Source organism: Miscanthus floridulus, chromosome 14 (genome assembly GCF_019320115.1).
Source record: "Miscanthus floridulus cultivar M001 chromosome 14, ASM1932011v1, whole genome shotgun sequence".
Taxonomy (NCBI): Eukaryota; Viridiplantae; Streptophyta; class Magnoliopsida; order Poales; family Poaceae; genus Miscanthus; species Miscanthus floridulus.
The window spans coordinates 4,430,920-4,440,155 of NC_089593.1; the positions used below are offsets into that span (position 1 = coordinate 4,430,920).

A 9,236-nucleotide genomic window follows, 5' to 3' on the forward strand; every position below is an offset into this window, starting at 1 on the left:
TGGCAGATCAGTTCACTAAGGGTCTGTCACGCAACATGATAGAAAGTGCATTGAGAGAGATGGGTTTGAGACCCACTTGAAATTTACTATAGTGGTAACATGTTCTATGTGATCGGAGATCCCATGAAGTAGGATGGTGAAACAAGCTAGTAGTAAATTCTGAGGAAAGATCCTTAGTAAGACTCATTTCTGATGCATATCTTTCCTTTCTGTAAGGCAAGCTAGCTTTTGCCTTAATACGTTCCAAGTGGCTTGTCAAAGCAAAGATGTTGTCCTACAGAACATCTTTTGAGGAACACACCTATATGAGTCAGACTGCTGGTCACAATCTATGAGATTTGGGTGATCTCTAAATACTCATGAAAGGCACTGAAGTATTACTTATATGCTTCAAATAGAGGGGATGCCTTTTGCTGCCCAGTATCAGCTAAGGACTTTAGTGACATTCATCTCACACAAAACTGTCAATTCAAGGCTTAGTCCATTGTTCAGTTGTGACTGAGTGAAACTATTGTTCTAGATGGATGTTCAACTTAACAGCCTCCATCGAAACACTGGTATATAAAAGAAATGTGGTTCTGAGACTACTTTGTTACAAACCCTAGAGTTTGGATGGGGATTGTTGGATATAATATGGGCTTGGCCCATATAATATTTAATGAATCAAATAAAACTCTATAGTATATAACATTAAGTGTTGCATGGTTTAATACCATACGAGATTTTGACTGAACGCTGACTCAGCTTATATGGTTGGAAATTATTCATCTAAATTGAGAAGCTGAGAAAAGGACAAAGGCGTGCCACACGCGCGAGCGCGCCGCCGCCACCGCCACCGCCGTCCGGGCTGAGCTGTGGGCGTGGCCCGGGCCGGGCCGAGGCCATGGGCGTGGCGTGGCAGGCAAGCGGGCGACGAGCGAGCGGGCGGGTGTGGCCAATCTTTTGCCACTTAATCCACATAACAACGGGAGTTACTCCCATTGATGGTGGAGGTGACCTGATTGTGGCCAGTTACTGTCTCTTCCGCTTCTGTCTCTCCATCTCTGTCTCCTGGGATTCTCCGCTGCCTCTCTTCTCCCCGTCCATATATCCGAGTCCTCCGTCAGTCCAGATCAAGTCCTTCCACAACCACTCCCGAGAGAAACACACTTCCACAACCTTCTGGTTTCCTCGTCCCGTACCTCTGCGCGCACAGAGTAGCGGGAGAGCAGGTGCCTCCAGAACCCTCATCCACTAGAGAACCTTGCACGGGGTGTGCGGCGATTAGGTTTTTAGGGAGTGATCCATGACTGCTCATCCATGTACATCTTCTTCTCGTTGATTGCCTGCGGAACGTCAAGGCGTCTTCTTCCTGGTCATCCATTCATGGGACTACACTGTGAATATCTTCCTGCATCGACTGTGGTCCACAACTTCGAGCAACGCACTATGTCAACTAGTGCGAATGGAGCCTCCGATGCCCTCGGCATGGAACCCTCCGCTAGGGTACAGTCTAATCTCTGTGATATCTGTACTTTGTGTTTTTACTGTATTCACCAGTATGTCATCTCTGCATGTTGTAGTGTTGAAAGCTCTAGTTTGGTTTTGGTGAATTGATGAAACCCTAAGTGCTAACCTAGTTTATCAAGTGATCATGAGATAGGTAGCACACTCCAAGTGATGAAGCAAATGAAGATCATAGCATGATGATGATGACACCATGATGATGATCAAGTGCTTGGACTTGGAAAGAAGAAAAAGAAAAACAAAAAGCTCAAGGCAAAGGTATAACCCATAGGAGCTATTTTGTTTTGGTGATCAAGACACTTAGAGAGTGTGATCACATTTAGGATTGATAGCCAGTACTATTAAGAGGGGTGAAACTCGTATCGGAATGCGGTGATCAAAGTGCCACTAGATGCTCTAACTCATTGCATATGCATTTAGGATCTAGTGGAGTGCTAACACCCTTAAAATGTTTATGAAAATATGCTATCACATGTGCACAAGGTGATACACTTGGTGGTTGACACATTTGATCAAGGGTGGTGAAGTTTGGGAGCAAGGGTAAGAAACTCCACCGGCACCCTAGACAGAAAAGACGGAGGTCACTAGAAGTGATCGGACGCTGGCCACGGTTGGACCGGCGCGTCCGGTCAGGTGTAACAGCGAAGACGCTGGCGTCGGTCAAATGACCGGAACGCTAGGTTCGCTCTGTGACCAGACGCTGGCAGGGTGTGTCCGGTCAGTGCTGACGTACGCTGACAGTGAGGCGCACAGAGGAGATGATGAGTGACCGGACGCTGGGTGAGTCCGGTCGGGCATGACCGGACGCGTCCGGTCGTGAAAATTCGTGTATGGAACCTTACTAGAAACGACCTGGACACTGAGGTCCAGCGTCCGATCACTTTTTAACTGACGCGTCCGTTCAACTGATGACCGTTGAAATCTGATACAAACAGTATTTGAAGCAGGGGACACGTGGCGTGAATCACGTGGTCGGACGCTTGAAGGCCAGCATCCGATCAATCGGACCGGAGCGTCCGGTCACCCCACGTTCAGCCCAGTGAAGAGGGTACAATGGCTCTATTTTGTGGGGGCTTCTATTTAAGCCCCATGGCTGGTTCAAGCTCACTCTCTTGGCTATTTGCATTGACATAGCAACCTTGTGAGCTTAGCCAAAGCCCTCCCACTCATCTCCATCATTGATTCATCATCTTTGTGAGATTGGGAGAGAATCCAAGTGCATTGCTTGAGTGTTTGCATCTAGAGGCACTTGGTGTTCGTGTTTCGCTGCGGGTTTCGCTTGTTACTCTTGGTGGTTGCCGCCACCTAGACTGGCTTGGAGCAGCGAGGATCGTCGAGCGAAGGGTGGTGATTGTCTCCGGCTCCGATCGTGGTGATTGTGAGGGGTTCTTGACCTTTCCCCGGCGGAGAGCCAAAAGGTACTCTAGTGGATTGCTCATAGCTTGTGTGATCCTCATCTTGTGTTGGTTGTGCGGCACCCTATTGAGGGTTTGGCGTGTGAAGCCAATTAGCACGTGAACCTCCAAGTGAGTGAATCGCCACAATGAGGACTAGCTTGCCGGCAAGCAAGTGAACCTCGGTAAAAATCATTGTGTTCATCATTGATTCCGAGGTGATTGGTCTTCATTGTTATTCATCCTTGTGATTGATTGGTTCCTTCATCTACTCGGCGGTATAACCTTCTTGATCGCTCCCATTACATTACCGCAAACTAGTTGTCAAGCTCTTTAGTGTAGCTAGTTGTGAGAGCTTGGTTGGTTGGTTGGTGTGGCTCTTTAGTTAGCCTTTGAGAGCACACTAACGTAGAGTAGTATCATAGTTATTGTGTGAATAGATACTATCTAAACTAGAACTATGATAGGTGGCTTGCATTTTGAGTAGGCTAGCGCAACACTTGCTTCGCCTCATAATTGTCTAACTACTTTGTTAAGTGTTGTTGTAGAAATTTTATTAGGCTATTCACCCCCCCTCTAGCCATTAGGACCTTTCAAGTGTTCATAAGAAATATACACATGCACATATATGTCATCACAAACCTGCTGATGTTATTTTTTCTGGATTAAACTGATAATGAAATTGCCTAAATTCCTAACATATACTTTGCGCTCTTAGTGGCACTACAATCCAGTTGATTCGTGCCAAAATAGGCATGGTCATAGTGCATGGGTGCATGTAGTGGACAAAGGTGGTTGTGCACCTAAATAGGCTTTAGTTAGTTTCACGGAATGATCTGAACCACGCAATTCTGATGGGAGAAATGGCCAGGCATGTAAATTTTTCAAACCTGTCTCGCATGTACTAGATTATAAATATTAGAGAAAGTTCAGTTAATGGAGAGCATATGAAACCAATTTAGAAAAGAGGAAACATGGCAACAGGAAGCAAAGGAAACAAAGGAAAAGGAGTATCGATGCGGATCGAGATAGAAGGAACGTTCAAGATGCGGATGGAGATAGAAGGAAAGTTGGATGAGAAGTGGAAGTAATCATGTCATTCTTTTGCTTTTAATTTAGTTGCATAAAGAAATGAGAACAAGTGCAAGGTTGTTGATGCATTTTTTTAATGAAATTGCATATATATTATAGTTCTAACAAACGAGGAGTATGGTGCTTGGATTGGTGGAAGGAAATGATGGATTTATACAAAGATGGAAAGGTGTGTTGTTTACTTGAATAATATATTTTTGTATGGTGCAATTTGACTCATTTAATTTAGCTTTGGCGAGGAACATGGTAAATTGGGTGTTGTAAACTTTGATATGTTTAATACATGCAGGATTTGGAATTACCATTAGAAATGAAACGTAGACCAGCATGGTTTGAGAAGATGCAAGCAGCAGCAGCATATGGGACTTCGACACTCAGCAGGGAAGAAAAAGAAGATATGGCTGCAAGGTTTCCCACCAATGAGGAGCAGTACGATGAGACGCATTGGTACAATCGGGCTTGGCATGATGTATGGGATGAAGATGTGTGGGGCTTGTGCGCTATATGCGGATTTCAACACCATGATCCAAAAAATTGTCCATCTCCATTGAAGATGCGGCAGGAGCTAGATGGAACGTTGGATGAGAAGTGGAAATAAGCGTGTCATTGTGTTGCTTTGAATTTAGTTGCATAATTAAATGAGAACAACTGGAAGGTTGTTGATGCCTTTCATTTTTTTGTAATGAAAATGCATATTATGAAATTGTGTTTCAAATAACAAAGAAATTTCGTCTCTAATGTGAGTAAGTGGATTGAAAATGTATATGGGTGTCATGATGAAAGTGTTGATGAAGTTGGCCTAGTTTAAAACTTAGGCACAATATGAACAATAACAATTTTCTATTAAATCATTCTGGTAACTTGACAGTATATATTTGATCCATGTAATGTCGGTTGCATAGAAACGACTTGTCTATTTTTATGACATGAGGTGTTGTACACATGAAGATATGAAGATTTTTTGAATTACATTTTTGTATGTTGGGTTATTCGTGAATTGATGCATGTATGGAAGAGCATGTATGCATGCGCAAAAAAGTGGCCGGTTACATATTCCCAGTTCAGTTGAGCTCCAGGGTTGTACTCCAGCTTTTAATCGGACGAATCTATAAACTACTTGACGCCTACACTGGTCATGTGGAGTTTTTTTTCTTTCGGACGTTGGAGTGGGGTGTGCGGAGGCCACAGGTTGTGCACAATCATGGCTACAAGCTTGTTATGTACTTGGCGTAGTTAGCGGCACCAGAAAAAAAGACATGATAAAAATGAATGGTTGCATGAACTGTTACATTCGGAACAATATAAGTGCATCAAAACATACAAAAATGACTAAATTCATGTGCTCCTCTTTACAAATAATGAAAAAAAATCTATTGCCCAAGACAAGAATGATAACATTTGATGGTAGTGTGGAACCAACGTGAGCATGGTAAACAAACAAACAATTCGCGACTAAGCTTATTTGAATATAATGCATAAATCAATAATGCTAAACAACAAATGAACTAGAACAACAGCTTCTTCTTGGCTTTAGGTTTAGATGTGTCGTCGTTTTCATGTGAGTCATTGTTAGGCTCTTTGCGAACTAGACCCTTAACTTCATTTGAGCCTTGTCCTTCATCTTCGGTGCCAGAAGACTCTTCCGACACTTCAGGGGTGGGTAAATCTTCATCACTACTATCACCATAAGGATCATTGTCGATCCTTTTAGGTTTCTTGTGTTAGTTGATCTCCACCAATAGGCCCAATGGCCTATTGGGCCCTTGCATCTGCGCCCTGATCGGGGGTGCCCAACCCTAATATGGTTGGTGGGCCCGTGTCGCACAACACTATAAATAGAGGAGTGGGGAACTGGGCTCAGATAACGAAGTTGACCGGAGCCGCCGTAAACACTCACAGAAACCTAATCCGATCTAACGAGAAGTGCTGCCAGCGACAGGATGCCCCACCGCACCGCCGTCACCTCTGCATCTCCCCTGCGATCATCGCCATCGCCACTGGACATCGTCTCCACCTCCGCAGTGCCACCAGCGTCACCGTCAGCGCTGGACCGGGCGCACTAGGCACTGGACCGGGCGCACTAGCTAAGGTGCACCAACAGATTTATGTTCTTTACCCGCTAGATCTACACCTAGTGTTTAGAAGTTCCTAACATCTTGATGATCTTGTCAACGATCAGAGGATCAAAAATTTTCTCCCTAGGAGCGGCAAGAGGGTTTATATTTACCTCCATGCGAGAAGGATTCACCTGCCCTTTAGGTGGTGGGTTAATTGAATTGTTGCGATTCCTCATTGTGTACCTTGAATTCGATGAGGTTGTATCCCTAGCTCCATGCTCATGTAATGCCATATGGTTTCGATAGTACTCCCAGTACCCCTCGTTAGACATACCAGGGGGCTTGGGCATGGTTGAATTTGAGGGTGAAAGAAACAAATATACGGATGAAAGGTGATCGAGTTAGCAATGAGAACATGAAACTATCAAGGGATGAGTTATGAAGAAGACCAAACTGCTTTAAACTCAACACGATTATTGCAATTAAAGGAGGGAGGTAAATATAGAAAGAGCTATCTTCTGCTTGGTATATGCCTTTGCATGGGCTCCAGAGATGCCCTGCCTTTGCTTGGTCCTTTGCCGCTGCAAGGGCTCTAGAGATGGCGTGATCAAGGCTTGGTCCTGTACCGACGTGAGCGTGGCTTGGTCCTGTGCCGCTACATGGGCGTGAGAATGGGCACGCTGGTCCTGCGCAGTTGCATGTTCCTGTACAAGCAACGTGGGTGCGAACAAGACCACCAAGTTTTGGTGTCTATAAATAGCAAAGAATACTGAATGGCTGCATGTAAAGCTTAGAGAAGAATATATATTCGTGGGTGGAGCATATTCATTTGTCAAAAGCAGAAAGGAGGGGCAACATGGCAGGAAGAAGCGAGGGTGACAAAGGAAAAAAAGTAGAGCCTTACAGGGAGGAGGAGGGTGATTATGACGTGAAGAATTCACGTGCAAGGAGGCTCATGGAAAAAGTCATGAAAATCGTCAAGAAAGCAAGTAAGTCCAAAAATAACTATAGGAAATGCATGGGTGACCTAGAAAAGATAACTTCCTTGGATGGGCCTAAAGACAAGGATGATGCACACACGGATGCCCAACACACACTATTCGGATTGCTAATCAACTCACCTTTCCATCCGTGTGTGCATCATCCTTGTCTTTAGGCCCATCCAAGGAAGTTATCTTTTCTAGGTCACCCATGCATTTCCTATAGTTATTTTTGGACTTACTTGCTTTCTTGATGATTTTCATGGCTTTTTCCATGAGCTTCCTTGCACGTGAATTCTTCATGTCATAATCACCCTCCTCCTCCCTATAAGGTTCTACTTTTTTTTCTTTTGTCACCCTCGCTTCTTCCTGCCATGTTGCCCCTCCTTTCTGCTTTTGACAAATGAATACGCTCCACCCACGAATATATATTCTTCTCTAAGCTGTACATGCAGCCATTCAGTATTCTTTGCTATTTATAGACACCAAAACTTGGTGGTCTTGTTCGCACCCACGTTGCTTGTACAGGAACATGCAACTGCGCAGGACCAGCGTGCCCATTCTCACGCCCATGTAGCGGCCCAGCACCAAGCCGCGCTCACGTCGGTACAGGACCAAGCCTTGATCACGCCATCTCTGGAGCCCTTGCAGCGGCGAAGGACCAAGCAAAGGCAGGGCATCTCTGGAGCCCATGCAAAGGCATAGACCAAGCAGAAGATAGCTCTTTCTATATTTACCTCCCTCCTTTAATTGCAATAATCGTGTTGAGTTTAAAGCAGTTTGGTCTTCTTCATAACTCATCCCTTGATAGTTTCCTGTTCTCATTGCTAACTCACCTTTCATCCGTATATTTGTTTCTTTCACCCACAAATTCATAGAAATTCATAGGAATTCGGATGATGATGATGAAAATGTTGATGAGACTGACCTAGTTTGAAAGTTAGTCACAATATGAACAGTAATTACATGCATACAATTGTGTATTGTTCAAGTAAACAACACGCCTTTCCATCTTATAATCAATTACATGCATGAACATTTATCTAACACTTATAATTAATTACATGCATGAGTATTTCACCCTTCAAAATTGTGTGGTCCGCAACCATCTGTGGCCCTTGAATGCAAATATTCTTTTTTACCATGCCTATTTCTGGCACTCCGCAACTAGATTTGGCACCCCCACGAGGCGATGACAATGATATTGACCGGGCGATTGGCAGACGGCGCCGGCAGCCACAACATTTACCTTTCAGTACATCAATGCACTTATTGCTCAAATTGTTTTGTCTATTTTATCTATTCTTCCGATTCTTACTTGTTGCCTCTTCCCCTTCCTCCTCTACCTCATCCTGCATGATTTTAATCAGCACCTAATGTTACCTCTCACAACCTCTATATAATATTCCCTTTAACTAACTAAAGTCTTGAGGATCACCACTCACCTTGGTTATCTGACCCTTGGTTGATCCATTCCGTGCCAATAGGGGTGGTAACTCGCCGTCTACCAGGCATAGGTCCTCATAAATTTGTATTCCATGCCAGTACCGCCAGTTTAATACATCTTCTTTCTTTATGATTTGAAACTTTGTTAGTATACTCATCACAAAACTCACAATCAAAACAAAACAAAATGGATTCATGCAAGCTATTACCTTTCCATCCTTTCCCTTGCCGATGCCCATTCCATTTTGCATTTTGTCCTCAATTTCTTCCTCCCAAGATTCCTTTCTTATTCCCTCCATATCATGTTGTCTGTAGTACGAATGACTAACCAGGAAGTAGCAATGAAGTGATGTGATATGGATGCGTACTTGCAACCATTTGGTCTTGTTCATGCCTTTTTATAAGCACTCTGTAACGTCTTGTTCGCACTCGCGCTGCTTCCACAGGCCCATGCAGCGGCGCAAGACCGTGTCCGCGTGCTCATTCTCGTGCATGCCATGTCTTGATATCATGCATTGGCATAGGACCAAGCCATGGTCACACCGGCACAGGACCAAGCCGGGCTATAAAGGTGGAGAAATTTCTATTCAAAGTACCATAAATAATATTTTTAGGTGGATCCATTGCGTGTGCTTTATTCCCAAGAGTTTGCATGGCTTGGTTCACTAGTGACAAAACATTTTCAGTTATTTCCCAAGAGTTATTTTCCCTAATTATTTTAAATAAATAAGACCTAAATTGCCTTAACATTCTCTTTACAG

The 9,236-nt window shown here is 44.0% G+C and overlaps 1 long non-coding RNA gene across 1 annotated transcript; it reads right to left on the reverse strand.

The window, feature by feature from the left end:
* Positions 1–8,016: 8,016 nt before the first annotated feature.
* LOC136502806 (uncharacterized) lies at positions 8,017–8,830 on the reverse strand. Its single transcript, XR_010770713.1, has 3 exons — positions 8,685–8,830; positions 8,475–8,600; positions 8,017–8,381 (listed from the first exon to the last, which is right to left on the reverse strand). It is a non-coding gene; the product is annotated as an uncharacterized lncRNA (long non-coding RNA).
* Between the last annotated feature and the right edge of the window lie 406 nt (positions 8,831–9,236).